Source organism: Elgaria multicarinata, chromosome 2, assembly GCF_023053635.1.
Source record: "Elgaria multicarinata webbii isolate HBS135686 ecotype San Diego chromosome 2, rElgMul1.1.pri, whole genome shotgun sequence".
Classification (NCBI taxonomy): Eukaryota; Metazoa; Chordata; class Lepidosauria; order Squamata; family Anguidae; genus Elgaria; species Elgaria multicarinata.
This window is the reverse complement of record NC_086172.1, coordinates 44455316-44470511: the sequence shown is the minus strand read 5'-3', so window position 1 is coordinate 44470511 and position 15196 is coordinate 44455316. Positions and strand designations below refer to the sequence as shown.

The 15196-nt window shown below is 41.0% G+C and overlaps 1 protein-coding gene across 2 annotated transcripts in view; it reads left to right on the top strand.

Moving 5' to 3' along the window:
- The window catches only part of CERS6 (ceramide synthase 6), a 123829-nt gene that overhangs the window by 69508 nt on the left and 39125 nt on the right, over positions 1-15196 (top strand). The gene's annotated exons all lie outside the window — the stretch shown is intronic.

The window sequence follows — 15196 nt, the reverse complement described above, 5'->3', positions numbered from 1 at the left end:
CTATCCAAATACTACCATATATCACTCTGGAGAGTTGTCTGAAGAGTTTGCTTTTATCTTTAGTATGCGAGATGTAAACCTAAACTGATGCTTTTTGATGAACTGTCAGTACTTTGATCGTCGTGATAGCCGAAGAAAAGACAGGGGGAAAAAAGATGAAATTTGGCCCTGTATTATGATCCCAGCTCAATAGAATTTCTTGTGATTTTCCACTATACTATCAAAGTGACTGTCCTAGAATTTTAATGATATTTTGAAGGATAATAAAGTTGCACAGAAAGAATGAAGCATTAGTGATATTATTTAGGCTCGTAGGTCCCTTCATGTGTAAACTGCAGATTTATAAATATAATTATAGGGCTAACAAATGTTGCGAAAATTTCCAGCTGGCGCTGATGGGAGTTGAAGTCCAAAACATCTGGAGGGCATCTTACACTATTATTAAAGCCAGGGTACAGACATAAGCTACAACGTATCTTGTTCTGCAATGCTGAGGTAATCCAAGCAATGTAGTGACGTCTGCAGAGCAATTCAGTGGTGTAAACAAAGCAGAACAATTGCATGGGTCTTAGTCAATGAGTTCACAGATGATAATTGTATGTGCAAAACTGTTTCCCCCCTCACTCAAACGATGATCCATGGTGGGCTTTTCTTTTCTTTTTTTTACCTGCCATGTCCTGAAGGCCTGAACATGTTACAGGCAAATGTGTGTGACTACCCCACTAAAGAAAGCATCTTTGGGAAGGGGCACTTCTGAATGGAGGGAGGGAGTTCTTGACCCTTTCCATGCCTCCCACTTCTCTTCTGCAGATCTCACATGCAGTTTCTTTCCCATCATGGGAATGCAAATTTATTCACACAGATATTTAGAACTTTGTGGTGGGAGGAGTTTTAGAGGGATTTGTAATGGAAAAGCGGCAGGCAGGAAATGGGTTTAGCTCTCCCTTTTCCTCCACTCAGAATTGCCCCCTGTATGTGTACAGTTAGGTCTGAATCTCATACAGCAATCTTGTTCCCCGGGAAAGTCAGACAAAAGCAATTGTCAGGCTAGATAGGTCCAACACTCAAATCTCCTGAAGGAAAAACTGGCATCACAAGTACGACATTCAGCCTGTGGTATTCGTTTGATTAAAACAAGAAAGTAAAAATCCAGATTTTTCTAGTTTGAAAGCATCTTACACCTTGAATTCTGTTAAGTCCAAAAATTCTGGAAAGGTTGCAACAATGCCTGATCATATATACTGCGGACACCAAGGTGAGGGCCTATCCCCATGTTTGTTTGTTTTCTCCACCTACTGACTTATAATTTTGTTGTGTATTTTATTTATTTATTTATTTATTTTACATTTCTTTTCCTATGTTTTAAAATGTATGTTTTTAAACTTTGTAATACCGCCTTGAGGCCCAGTATTGGGCAAAAGGCAGGATACAAATAAATATAGTAGTAGTAGTAGTAATAATAATAATAATAATAATAATAATAATAATAATAATATCCAACAGTGACATTCCACAAACTTAAATAGTGCTTGTAGAGCTCCACTGAATCTTTCAGTTGTACACACAGTTGCCCATTACACTTTGCGCAAGGAATTTCACAACTGGATTAACAATGTATTGCACAGCGGGTGCAAGAAGTTGCATAATTGGAATGCACAACAGATTTATTTATTTATTTATTTATTTTACATTTCTTTTCCTATGTTTTAAAATGTATGTTTTTAAACTTTGTAATACCGCCTTGAGGCCCAGTATTGGGCAAAAGGCAGGATACAAATAAATATAGTAGTAGTAGTAGTAGTAATAATAATAATAATAATAATAATAATAATAATAATAATAATAATAATATCCAACAGTGACATTCCACAAACTTAAATAGTGCTAGTAGAGCTCCACTGAATCTTTCAGTTGTACACACAGTTGCCCATTACACTTTGCGCAAGGAATTTCACAACTGGATTAACAATGTATTGCACAGCGGGTGCAAGAAGTTGCATAATTGGAATGCACAACAGATTTATTTATTTATTTATTTATTTATGTATTGCATTTTTATACCGCCCAATAGCTGAAGCTCTCTGGGCAGTTCACAAAAAGTTAAGCAAATCCAGTTGTACAACCACGCTTGTACAAATGTAACTTCAGTTGGATGCTTCTCTTAGTTCAGAACCTAGTTTCCACTAGCGCAGTGTCATTTACTCTAGTGGAATGAGACAGTTGAATACTGCCCAGTGAATTCTCTAACTGATTATCAGTGACCCTGAGCATGTCTGTGAAGTTGAGAGTCAGCACATGCTCTTTACTCCAAACTAATTGATTGAGAACAACAGCCCCCAAGGTAGATCTAAACTGAGAGAGTAAAGACTATCCGGCCCTTTACCAGTTTTTACCTCCCTACTGTCAGTATGACAGAGAGAACTAAAAGATAACTTGTCTTGAATCTAATGATCCTGAGTATGAAGTCCACAATGTTAAAAAGGATCTAGGGTGTGTGTGCATGTGTGAAAATTATTGGATTTTCCTCCTGTATGGTTTTGGTTGTTTTTCTTGAGAGCTGGCATCTAACAGCCTAATTCTTAATTCTTTTTTACTTTAGGCTCAAATAGAATTATAAGGATAACATTGATTATTTCTGATATAGTTGTTTGCATAGATTTGTCAGAAAAGAAGCAGTAAAGGCAATAAGGTTCCATATTTATATAATTTTGTCAAAAAAAGAAAGCTGCCAACCCATTATTTCATGGAAGGTTAAATTTAATAATCTCCAGTTTTTTGTCCATGATTATTTTGGATCACTGTACATGTTATTCCTGTAGTATCCCTATTAATTACAAAGGTATAAATATTCACTTCCTTTGTGGCCTAGATGGCCTTCTAATAACTTGGCTAACATATACAAAACTTTACATTAGTAAGGGTGGGGAACCCTTTCATACTTCTAAACTGTCATCGGTAAAATATAAAGAGACATTTCTGCTATCTTTTCTAAACTGGATTTGAACTTGAATTTACAAAACCCTTGTGAAAAAATATTTGGCAGCTTTTTTAAAAAAAGCACATTAAGTTTTGTAGTGTAATTTAAACTAAAACAGCAGTACTCTGCATCATGCAATGGGAAGAATATAGAAGAGCAAGACTCCGTGGACAAATCTGAAGAAAGAGGACAGAATTTGATTAAGAGTAGTAAGGATGGAGTAGGGCAGGGTTAAACGGTAACCTTGCATTCAGAAAAGCAAGCTTGGCATTAAGATCCCTGTTCTATTCCTGTGCCCTCTTTAACTTCTCTATGAGTGTGCTCTTATTTTTCTTACTAAAAATGCCTTTCAAGAAGGTAGTTGAAAAACCAGCTCTTGGGAAGTCATTTCAGTGCCTAGGAGAAAGTGGTCAAGATCAACTTGCATGTCAATATACTTTTATTTTTAAAAGCCAGCAACCACTAGCCCCAATCCTAGAGCGATATCCTTGCAAATGAGAGGATTACTAGAATGTGCTCATCGAGACACTCAGGATTCTTAAACCTCTAGCAAGTGCTTGTTCATTTAGTTCTTTGCAAAAGGCACACACACTGATAAACGCCCTATGCTGAATAGGACTTCTGCCAACAGAGCACTTCGAGGGATTGGCGCTTAAGAGTGCATCCTGTGCAGACTTAGGATCCTTATGTCCCACTGACATCAACAGATGCTGAAGATGTTGTCATATCAGTTAAGCAGATGAACCATACCTTTGTTCTTCAGATGATATTCATCAGAATTCCTCCACATATTTTAATTGTAAAAATCACGAGTTGCTTAATTCAGTGTTGAAAATCTTGAGGTACTGGTTCTCCATGTGACCTTGGCAATACATTTGTGTTGTAATATTCAGGATGACATTTCAGGATTTATAGGGAACCATTAAACCAGTATTCCCCAACCTGGCGCCCTCCAGATGTATTGGATTTCAACACTCACAGTTGTCAACCTGCATGACCAATGGCTATGTTGACTGAGGATTGTGGAAGTTGCAGCCCAACACATCTGGAGGGAAGACAGTGTTAAATTGAAAGGATTAAGTTGGGAATTTGGTGGTCCTAGCCTTTCGAGCTGATGCTCTTCCCCCAGGACAGAATCTTGTCTGGGTGTGGGAGTCTGGCAAAAACAACGGACTTGTCCCCCTCCCCCGGATCCAGACAGGCACTCCTGAGACAAGCGCTTGCCCAGCTGTGCCCCGAAATCACACACTTCCCTTTCCTATGTCAATGGCAACTGCCATTGACATAACAGGAGAATTTGCATATTTTTGGGAACCTCCGTAAATTGTGCAGTTCCTCTCCCCCCAGACAGTTGCAGCCTTAAAGGCTCCATTGACATAAGGCTAAAGGCGAGTGCAGGTGAGTTTGCCTACTCCTACTCAGAGGGTGTTTGCCTGGAATAGGGAAAACTATATAGATTCTGACCTTGGGGAAAGAGTAATGAATGTTCCATAGGTAGTAGTTCCCTTCACGCCTGTGACTTCCTGCTTCTGCAGGCACAGTTTTCCTAGAGTCTTTCCTTAATGTTGGAACAACGCTAGGGTTTTGAGTGAATGCTCAACTAGATCTCCTCCAATATAGACATTTTCAAAAGGTATTGATCGTGCTAACAGCGTTTTAGCAAAATGTAAGGCATCTGAGATCAGGTGTACTGACTAATACCCTAAGAAAGGAAGTGCTTAGTCAAAAAGAAAAGTCAGGTGTGGTTTGGACAGTGTGAATTAAAGGTGAAAACAAATTAAGAGATTATTAACTCATATAATGAATAAATTGCTGCACAATTTGCTTTTTGGGCTAGGAGAGTCAATTCTGTAGGGTAGTTCTGAATGTGAGAGTAGTGGCAAAAGAAAATGCAGGGCCAATTATGAAGAGAAATTGTGAAATAAAAGGATGTAGGTATGCAAGTGATGTACTAATCATTCAACAGAGCTCTTTTCAGGATCCAAGGCTTGCACAAGGCAACAATTGGAGAGAATGATCAGGGAGAGGTGGGCAAAGTAAAACATTTACGCTTTTCTGGATTTTTGCATCCAGCTGGTGAGGATAAGTTGGTTACTAGTTAGCTGCTGTTAACTAAGTCAATCAGTGACTTATATAGTTGCCATTGCAAAAAGTGCAACCCACAGGTAGCCCCCTTAAGCCACCGCAAAAAAGGGAGACCGCTCTAGGAATGGACTGTATGGTTTCTGCCATAGAAGCCTTGTTCCTAAAGTGTGCTAGGAAGCAGTGCTCAAAGGTTCCTGCTTGCTGTTTAGGACACTGCAGGGATGCTTTAGGGACGAGGTTTCTATGGCAGGAACCATAGATACCATTCCTAGAGCATTTTTCCTTCTTTTGGTGGGGGCGGGGGTGGGGGTTTAATGCCTTCACAGTCCCATTGGGTCTCTGATTGCACAGTTCTGTCACCACACACAGCAACAAAGTAGTTAAGTTTAAAGGAATAAAGGGGAGAAGCTGCTGCTGCTCCTTATTGTGATAAGCCTAGAATTCCTCCTTTGCTCCCAGAAGAAATGACTGAAAAGTTCACCTATTTTCACAAGCTGAGAATGAGCCCACGGCAGTTGGGCAGCATTTTTAGCTCCGCATGAAGTGGGTCTGTCTACAATGAAGCCAGGCTAAACGTGTGTTCACCACGGACCCTGAAACTCCCATGCTGGCTGGGGGCAGGGCTCTTGACAGAGATGTGAGTTGTATGTGAAGTTTGTGTGTGTGTGTGGTCCCCACCACCCCAGCAGACACCCAGTGCACCCCTTGAGGCCAAAAAGATTGTGCACCCTCCATTAGAGAATCCTATATTGCATAATGATCTCAAAACACAAGATCATTCATTATAGTTTTCATTCTACCTGAAGTTACTATGGCGAATCATTCCAGTGCATTTTTATTTTCTGCCGAAGATCTGAGCCAGTCTACACCATTAGGGTCCCATCACGGTAACATTATATCCTTCTTGCACATTTCTACCTCATAGGACACGAAACAACTTTTGTTGTGGTGGTATTTTGGATAATGTGGAATAAAAAGCAGGAAATAACACTATGAAAGTGGTATCTGGAATGTGTAATGTGCCCCAACAGTTATCAGTGCACTTCAGTACTGATAAAAAGCAATAGTGTAGATCTATCCCAGGAAAGCAGATGAATTTTATGTTGCATTGTCAGAAAAGGAAATGTCAGTACAGCCAGTGTATCTTCTCATCAACACCCCAGTGTTTTTCCATCTTGCATTTATTATCCCTTGTTTCATAGATTCCACCTTTCCTTCTCTGCCATTTCAGACCTTGGCAACTGACCAATTGTGCACTTATTCTCATCTTGAATAAAGTTTGTGTAATGTGTAAATTACATCATTCAGAATGTCTCCTCAAATAATTTGGAATATCTCTGGCAAGATTCCATATAAGGATGGGGGCTTGCCCATGGAATATAATACAGAATCAGATATGGGCTATAGAACAAATTCCTTTTCAGATTACCAAAGCAGAGTATGATTTCATATTTTGCTATATTTGGCTGTGTTGCCAGGACCATCTATTCTTGCACATTAATGTTGATAGATTGTCCTAGTTTTGGGTTTCAGCAGAACAGCTAGGCTGCTGGCAAGGGAGACTTGAGCCTCAGAAAGTTATGAATATTTCAGTCCCTTACACACACAGAGAGAGAGGCTAATACAACTGGAATGCTTTTATAAGCATTGAGTTTGGGCAGAGTTCATAATAAAAATGTCCTATGTGTGTCTGCTACCCATTAACTCTCCTCTGTCTGATACACACGGCTGATTTATCAAATGTTTTCCCCATTTTTGTCCTGCCTGTCTTAATAGGTTAATAGCAGTGAGCTGGGGGCATTTTGCTTCCTGGAATGATCCAGGGGATTGGGAGTTGGAGCTGAGAGTTCTGGAACCAAAATCTTATATTTTCTATGCTTGAGGTAATGTCTGCCTCTCGCCTGCAATTCCCCATCTATAGGATAGGAATATCTGTGGTCTACTCGATAGAGTTGTTATAGGGTAAACATGAGGATCTAAAACTCTCCCTCTCTCTCTCTCTCTTTTTTAAAAAAGCAGAAGGGCAATTTTCTGCTTTCTTATTGCAAATAAGTCCCACTGATGAAATTCTGAGGATCATGCTGTGAAAGGATGCAATCTTAAGATTCCCTATTATGAAAGCCCATTGATTTCATTAAGGTTTGCTCCAAGTAAACATCTTTTAGGGTCAGGTTGTGAAAGTGCTTCAGGGATGAAGAGACTGTGGTGTGTAGATTACTTCAGTGTTCTATATTAGAAGCAGCTATTTATTATCATGCTCTTATTGTCCTAGATTTTATCCAAGTTAGACTCCTATTAATTTCTTGGTAATCATTCTTCGTAATCAGACAAAATGCATTTGTCTGTAACTTTATTACTGTTGTTGTTGTTGTTGTTGTTGTTATTATTATTATATGTATTAATCTTTTCTCGTTGGATGGTATTCAGTGGTGTCATTTCGCAAGTGGAAGGAAACCACTGCTTTCCCTTTCTTCCTTGCAGCCCATTGCAAGTCCTCCAGATCTGTTTTGGAGGGTTGGGGGGACCCTCCAGACAAGATTTAGGGTGCACAGGGATGCTGCAAAGGGGAGGAGAGGACAGGGAAGTCCCATTGCATGAGCAGATTTCTTTGACTCCACCCAATAATTTTGTGAAGAACATTGTGTCTTCCTTTTACTTATCTCTGTGCAATACTCTGGTAGCATTGGCCACTAACGAAGCATGGCGCAGTGAAGTTCACTGAAAGCTGTGAGGAAGAACATTAACAGGACTTTCCAAATTCCTGCTTTAGTTTCACGCCATTGGAAGTGGGAACAATTTTCCCTGAACAGATAGGATGGACATTATCGACTTGTGAAGATTAGTCAGATATACATTTGTGGCAAGGCAGCTACAGATCCCTGTTGAGAAGCAAAGTGTGCATGTGTGTGTGCAGTATGTAATTTCATTTCATTATTAACTTACTCTGTGGGGCCTTTTGTCAGAATTTCCAATACTTCGGCAGAGTAGATCAAGACGTTATCTTTTGTGGGACCAGCATATTGGACCAACCAGCCACTTTACAAATTGTACATGAAGTATGTGTTTGAACATGCATGCTGAGCTGCAGGCGGAGCTACAAGCCTCTTTCACCCAGCGCTATGCAACCCTCTTACCACCACCACCACTCCCAAATGGCCTGTAAATTCCTAAGTCACTACACCCCCTGGGAAGTGTAAATTTTGCAACTCAGTATGCACGCTCCAAGGGGAGGCCTTGTGTGCTACCATGGGAAACTGATGTATGCAGCACTTCAGCATTCGCATGTCGAGGAGATGCAGGTGCCAGACAATTAGAAAGAGTGAGGGAAGGAAGCAGCTTCAAGTTCTAATCAGAATGCTTGTTTAAATGTGAAGGCGGAATGCATATTTAACGCTATGATTAGAATCAGAGCAACTTTCTAATGTACGCCAATAGGAATTTCAGAATAAAAAAGAAGGCGCTAACTACGTAACAGTGTGAGATAGTGCCCTATTTCTTCTATTCTAAGACACACTTTTTTCCCCATATAAACATCTCTAAAAATGGGGTGCATCTTAGAATCGCAGGTGTGTCTTAGGTTTTTTTATTTATTTATTTGGCTTTCCTTCCCAAAGTTGTGTCTACCTTCCACAACTCACAAGATATTATATTACCCGCTTTCTTCCCTAACCCAACAACTCCATTGGAGTCCACTCTACACATGTTGGATGTTAGGAGAGCTCTGGCCTTTTACAAATCCAGAACTGAATCTTTTAGATAAACAAAACAACTGTTTGTGTGCTATGGTGAGCCAAGAAAAGGACTCCCTGTATCTTGTCAGCGTTTGTCACGCTGGATAACCCAGACCATTGAACTGGCGTACACTTTGGCAGGCCTAAGTCTCTCTGAAACGGTCTCGGCCCATTCTACAAGAGCAATGGCTACATCTGTAGCTTTTCGTAGAGCAGTGCCATTACATGACGTATGTAAAGCAGCAACGTGGTCTACTCCATCCACGTTCATAAAACATTACAATCTCGACGTTCGAGCAAGACAGGACTGTTCCTTCGGAAGAGCAGTTCTTTCTGAAGTATTCGGATGACACACCAACCCACCTCCAAGGTAGGTCAGCTTGCTAATCGCCCATATGTGTGATGCATAAAGACCACAAAGAAGAAATGCAGGTTGCTTATCTGTAACTGTAGTTCTTCTAGTGGTCATCTATGCATTCACACAACCCACCCACCATCCCTCTTGGTGGTGTGTTTCTTTGTGTTTTTCTCCCACACCCCTTTATCAGGGTGTCCTCTGATGTTTCAGGTATTATTTGATCTTTATTAGGTTATGTTTAGGGGGTCACAATGTCGGACTCCTGTAAACTGGCCTTTGGGCGGGAACCACGTGCACATGCGCAGTAGCGTTAGGGGTGGTTCCCGCCTAAAAGGTTATACTAAGCTATTGGAGGTTCCGATTCAGGTCTCAGCGCGGGCGCAGAGCCCATATGTGCGAACGCATAGATGACCACTAGAAGAACTACAGTTACAGGTAAGCAACCTGCATTTTCCCATCCTGTTCTATAATCCTGCACATTGTGCTTGTTTACACCTCATCCTACCTGCACCCACACTTTCTCTTTCGTCTTTCAGTCCCAGTCCTCTTTTCTCTGGAGATTGGGGGGCTGCTACAGCTCAGGTCATTATGAGGACAGTGGCCGCCTCACTGAGTCTCTGCTTTTCGTATATGCTTTCATCTGGGTTAGAGAGAGTGGCATTGTTAGTAACATTGGAGACAGTGGCATTGTTTTTTTTAGTAACAACAGACTATATGGCTGGGGAGGTGGGCAAAGAGGGAGCAAGGTTGATAGATGGAGGATACAGAGAGAGATGCAAGTCCTGGGGCAAATGGATGCTGGCGCAACTGTCTTTCATTATGATGTTTCAGTCAAGTTTACAAGTGAAAAGAGGAGGCGAGCCATGACTAAACATGCATAGGTTTGGCTTTTGTAACCAGCTCACTCTGTTTGTAAAATGAATTGATTAAATCTTGCAAATTTAGAAGTGGAGCAAAGCAAGCATACAACTTTGGCGTTCTGCTAGTTTTATTTTTGATCAAACATACACGAGACTGCACTTTGCCACTTAAGATAAGTTTTCCAAGGGACTGGCTGTCAGAATTAAAATTTACAAGCATATTACCTCTGTAAACCTGGAGTCTCCAATCTTTTGGGGCCTGTGGGTACATTTGGGAATTGGAGAAATTGCTGTGGGCACAGCCACAAAATAGCCCCTGAGGAAGATGTGGCTAGTCACATAATGGCTGCTGTGGGGGCCTGGCTAGTCAAAAGTGAGCTAAAGAGGGGGCAGGGGGAGAGAAATAGCGAGGCTGGGAGGGTGGGAATAGCAAGGCAGGGGGGTAGAGGGGAGAGAAAGAGACAGGACAGAGGCTAGAAAAGAGAGAGGAAGAAGAGCACCCTGACATTTTACAAGGTTTTTACTAAAAATATATTTAAGGGGGCAAGGAGTGCCCATGGGCACTGTGCTGAGAACCCCTGCTTTCAGCGTTGATGATTGATCAGATTGCATAATGGGTGGAATACAGGTGGTATGCAGTTTGAGCTGCCTATTTCAACGATATAGGTACTCACATGCTTGCAAAATATTATAATAATAATAATAATAATAATAATAATAATAATAATAATAATAATAATGAACACAGTAGCGTTCACTGTGTTAAGGATGAAGAGTACATACAGCATTCCACCATGTTAAGGCCTTAATTTGGGGGGGAGGTCATTCTAGCATCCTAAAATGGAAAATGTTTCACCAATCTTTTTGAAAATGAGATCTGCCAGAAAGAAATGCTTGTTTTACATGCCCTGCGCATTTCAAGAAGATTGGTGAAATATTGAGGGCAGGATGGCAGTTCAAAGGACCGAAGTGGGAAAAGCCTCTCTGACTCAAAATGACACAGATTACTTCCAGGTGGCGACTGTTGTTGTTTTGCACACTAAAAGCTCCAAATTGGGACCCTTACCCTTCAATCCAGTGGTGGGATCTTGTCCCCCTGTCCTTCTAGTTGGTGGAATGACTTTTCGTTTTTCAAAATTCGCTTCTGTTGAGTTTTAATGAATATTTCTTTGCCCCATTGAAGTCAATGGAGGCCTGATAGAGCAGAGCATGCGCAGTAGCATCGCTCTCCCCCTCCCTCCTCAGATAGATTGGAATGTTGGAAATAAGATGGCCACCTGGCTCATCTAGCAGCCATTTCCTTCTGCAGTTGAGCCAAGGCCCTGTCTGGGCCCTCTCCTTCCCCACAATGCTGTGGAGACCAGAAAGGGAGAGAGAAACGATCTGCTTTGCTTGGAGGGAAGCCCTTCCCTGGCATCCAAGGAAAAAGAAAACCTGGCTGGCTCAGGTAGGGGTTTGATAGAGGGATTGACTTTGTTGTGTGTCTGTGACTGTGAAGAGGGAGGGGTGTGTGTGTGTGTGTTTGAAGTGCTGGTGCATCCTTCTTAATTCAAATTAAAGAATACATGGCAAACTTTCCTTTCCTTTCCTCTTAAAGTTTAAACTTTATGGAAAGAAATATTGAATAATTTTTATCAAGACCACATGGAGATGGAGGAGAAGGAGAAGGAGGAGGAGGAGGATAACCCTGGCCTATCTGCCATGCATGGTCCTGATTAAAATAATGTCTAGCCTCTCTCAATATTTCTTTCCATAAAATTTAAACTTCTTCAGGTAGTGTGTGTTTCTTTAAAAGGCGCTGAACAACATTTTAAGCTTTCTTTTATAGATTTGTGTGTGTGTGTGTATTTTGAATTTGAATGCAGATATAGGTTTCTTTAAAAAATCTCTGGTATGAAGGAAGGTGAATGGTTTTGGTGTGAAGGAAGGTGAATGGTTTTGATGTTATAAGATACATGGCTCTACATTTTAGAAAATATTTTCCTTTCTCTGTGTACCTGCTTCTTATAAGCTAAATCTGCTGCTTTATGTTTGTATGAAAGGAAAATGTTTTTAAAATGTACATCCATGAATCTTATACCCAAAGCATTACTTCACACCAGAGAAATGGTTAAGGGACCTAGTTTTTGCTACAACCTGGCACCCTCCAGTTGTTGTAGACTTAGATTCACAGAAACATAGAATTCAATGCCCCTCAGTAGTTGCAGTAGTCCAGGGCATGTAGTCCTCTTCATCCTCCTCTTCATTTTATGTCTGAGATTTAAAAGATATCTGGTCATACGTTACACAAATTTTAAAATACTGTTTCCAAAAATTGCATTTGCCTTTTATGCTGCAACCTTACACGGTTAGCTCACATTGAGAAATTGATTCAAAAGGTTAGCTTCTTTCCACCTACCTATCCCAAAGTGCACCCAAGTCATATGGGATATGTGCTTTGGGATAGCCAGGTGGAAAGAAGGTAACCTTTTAGATGGATTTCTCAATGTGAGCTAACAGTGTAAGGACATACTGACTTGCAATGATGGGAGTTGTAGTCCAACACCTTTGGAGGGCACCAGGTTGGGGAAGGGCTGCTCTAAACAAAAAAAGAGAAGTAGGCGGCTCTAAGTTGTTCGTCATCAGTTTTCCACAACCCCCCAGTCACCTCTGCATACCCTATTCTCCATCCTGCCCTCATGGTTTATCTGCTTTGGGAGAATGAGAATTTCACTGGTACTTTCTGCCTTCTTAGGGAGGATGTGGCATTAAGGCTTGTGAGCTTTAACTCCCAATTTCCCTGATTTTTGGTGCTTGGTTGAAAACTGTACAGCCTTAACGTTGTTTTGTAAACCGTAGGTTTTTTGTTTATTGAAGAATAATAATAGATAATAGATTTTGCACAATGCATAAATAATTTCTGGATTTCTCTACTACAAGTTGGAATGATGGCCACTGGCTTAGATGGGGGGTGGATTATGCACATACATGGCTGGGTGGTGGTGATAAGGCTATCAATGGCTACTAGCTATGATGCCATATGGAACCTCCAAGTTGAGAGGAAGTATGCCTTAAAAGCCCGACTTGCTTGCTGATGTGGAACAACTGGAGGTGGGAAGATGCTTTCATATTTTCCTTGTGGGCTTTCTGGAGGCATCTTGGGGAACAGGATGGTGGCCAGATGGTCCTTTGATCTGATCAAGCTGGGCGCTTCTTACTTTTGTCTAAGTCGGAGGTTTAACAAGGTCAGGACCACTGGGGAAGTCTGTCCAACCCATTGGCATTGCACTAGGGAATTGAGTACACAGGTTATCCAGGACTAACCTCACTTTTTTCTTGGTACCTCTTGCTGATGGATGAGGACAAGTTTTGCTTCTCCAAAGTGAATATGGCTTGTAGGACTGGGCTCATTTGTACAGTATATCCAGTCTCTGGATAAAGCCCCCCTCTCTCCCCCCCCCCTCTCTAGATATATCAAAGTCTTAAGTGGCAACATCAAGTGTTGAAGTGTTCAGGATTTTTTCTGTCTCTGCATAAAAATATCTGTTACTTGCTTTCATGGATAGTTCCAGTTTACCTTGGGAGAAATTAGGGTTTTGCTGGCCTTCGCTCCATTACAGATCTGTTCACTTCTCCTCTGAGGATTCTTTGTCTCTAAAGATGGTAATGCTCGCTGCAGATTAACTAGTTTTCTCTCATTCGCTGAGCATGCCTTGCCCCCTCTGCCTACCCTCCTATTTCATATTTTTGCGCATAATCCAGTGCTCACTTGCTTGCTTGTTTTAGATGCCTCTGTTTTTCCTTCAGCTACCTCCCTTCTACACACAAGCTTTCTCGTCTTCTTGTTTTTAAGAACATAAGTACCATGCTGGATCAGACCGAGGGTCCATCTATCCCAGCACTCTGTTCACACAGTGGCCAACCAGATGTTGACCAGAAATTCACAAGCAGGACATGGTGCAACAACACCCTCCCACCCATGCTCCCCAGCAGCTGGTGCACACAGGCTTACTGCCTCGGATACTGGAGGTAGCACATAACCATCAGAGCTAGTAGCCATTGATGGCCTTCTCCTCCAGGAAATCTTGTCTTGACCTCTGCTTTTCTTCTTGCCCTCCTGCCTTATGTTCTTAATTATTTTACTTCTAAAATATTGAGTGTACAGTCTTCTGTCCAGGTACCAGTGCTGTTTCTTCCATAACTGCCTTGGGTTTCATTCTACCCAAATTCTGAAGTTTCCTCACGTTTATTGAAAAACTGCAGTTGTTCAGGGTGTTCAATAAAGATTTATTTGCTGCAAGGCGATTCCAATATTTGCTGTATAACAGCAGGAGCATTTCTATCAAATAGCTGTTAGGACCAGTTCATGCACACTTGCTTAACGCTTTATTTCTCCTCACTTGATGTGTGAAGTGATTTTCTCAAAATTGTGTTGCTGTGGTCTTTGTTCTGCACTGCTCAATCACATATGTGAATCTCCACTCAAGGTGGCAGATATGTGTGAATCAGCCCTTAGTCCAAGCAATAACCTAAGAAATCCAGAATGTATCATAGCCTTCCTAAGGGGGGGGGGGATACATGTACACAATTTTATTTATTTTTAATTAATGTTTTAAGAACTACTCCAGTAAGCCAAAATAGTTCTTGAAAAATACAGAAGGTGATGAGCATCTAAAGCAGGTCACAAAGGCGAGAAACACGTTCTCAGGATGCAAAATAGGTTTATTGACAAGAAGTCCATCACATTTCAGCCTGTCCCTTATTTTGAGACCTCCTTCAGGGGACTGTAACATTAATAGTGAAATAAAATAAAAACAAGGCAACACATAGTATTAAAACATACTTTCAGATTAGGTTAATCAAACACAAGAGCCTATGTAAATATATTAGCATTAAAAAAACAACCTTGTAAACAAGACACAGTGCCAACCTAACTAATGGTTTTAGTTATCTGGCTTATAGGGACCAATTCCCAAGTTAGTGACTTTTGATTTGATCATCTAAAACTATTGTTGCAAGTTTGGTTAAAGACGTGTCACAGTACTCTTAAGCAATGGAAGTGTGTCTCTTTTTTCTTCCCCTTTGCTAATGAAGTGGTTGTAATTTAGGAAGCAGAAAATTGTAGAAAGTGTATCTTATCTCTAGCCTGACTAGAAGCAGATTATTGTTTTCAAGTTAGCACTAATTGTGTCTGACATTATTGTGA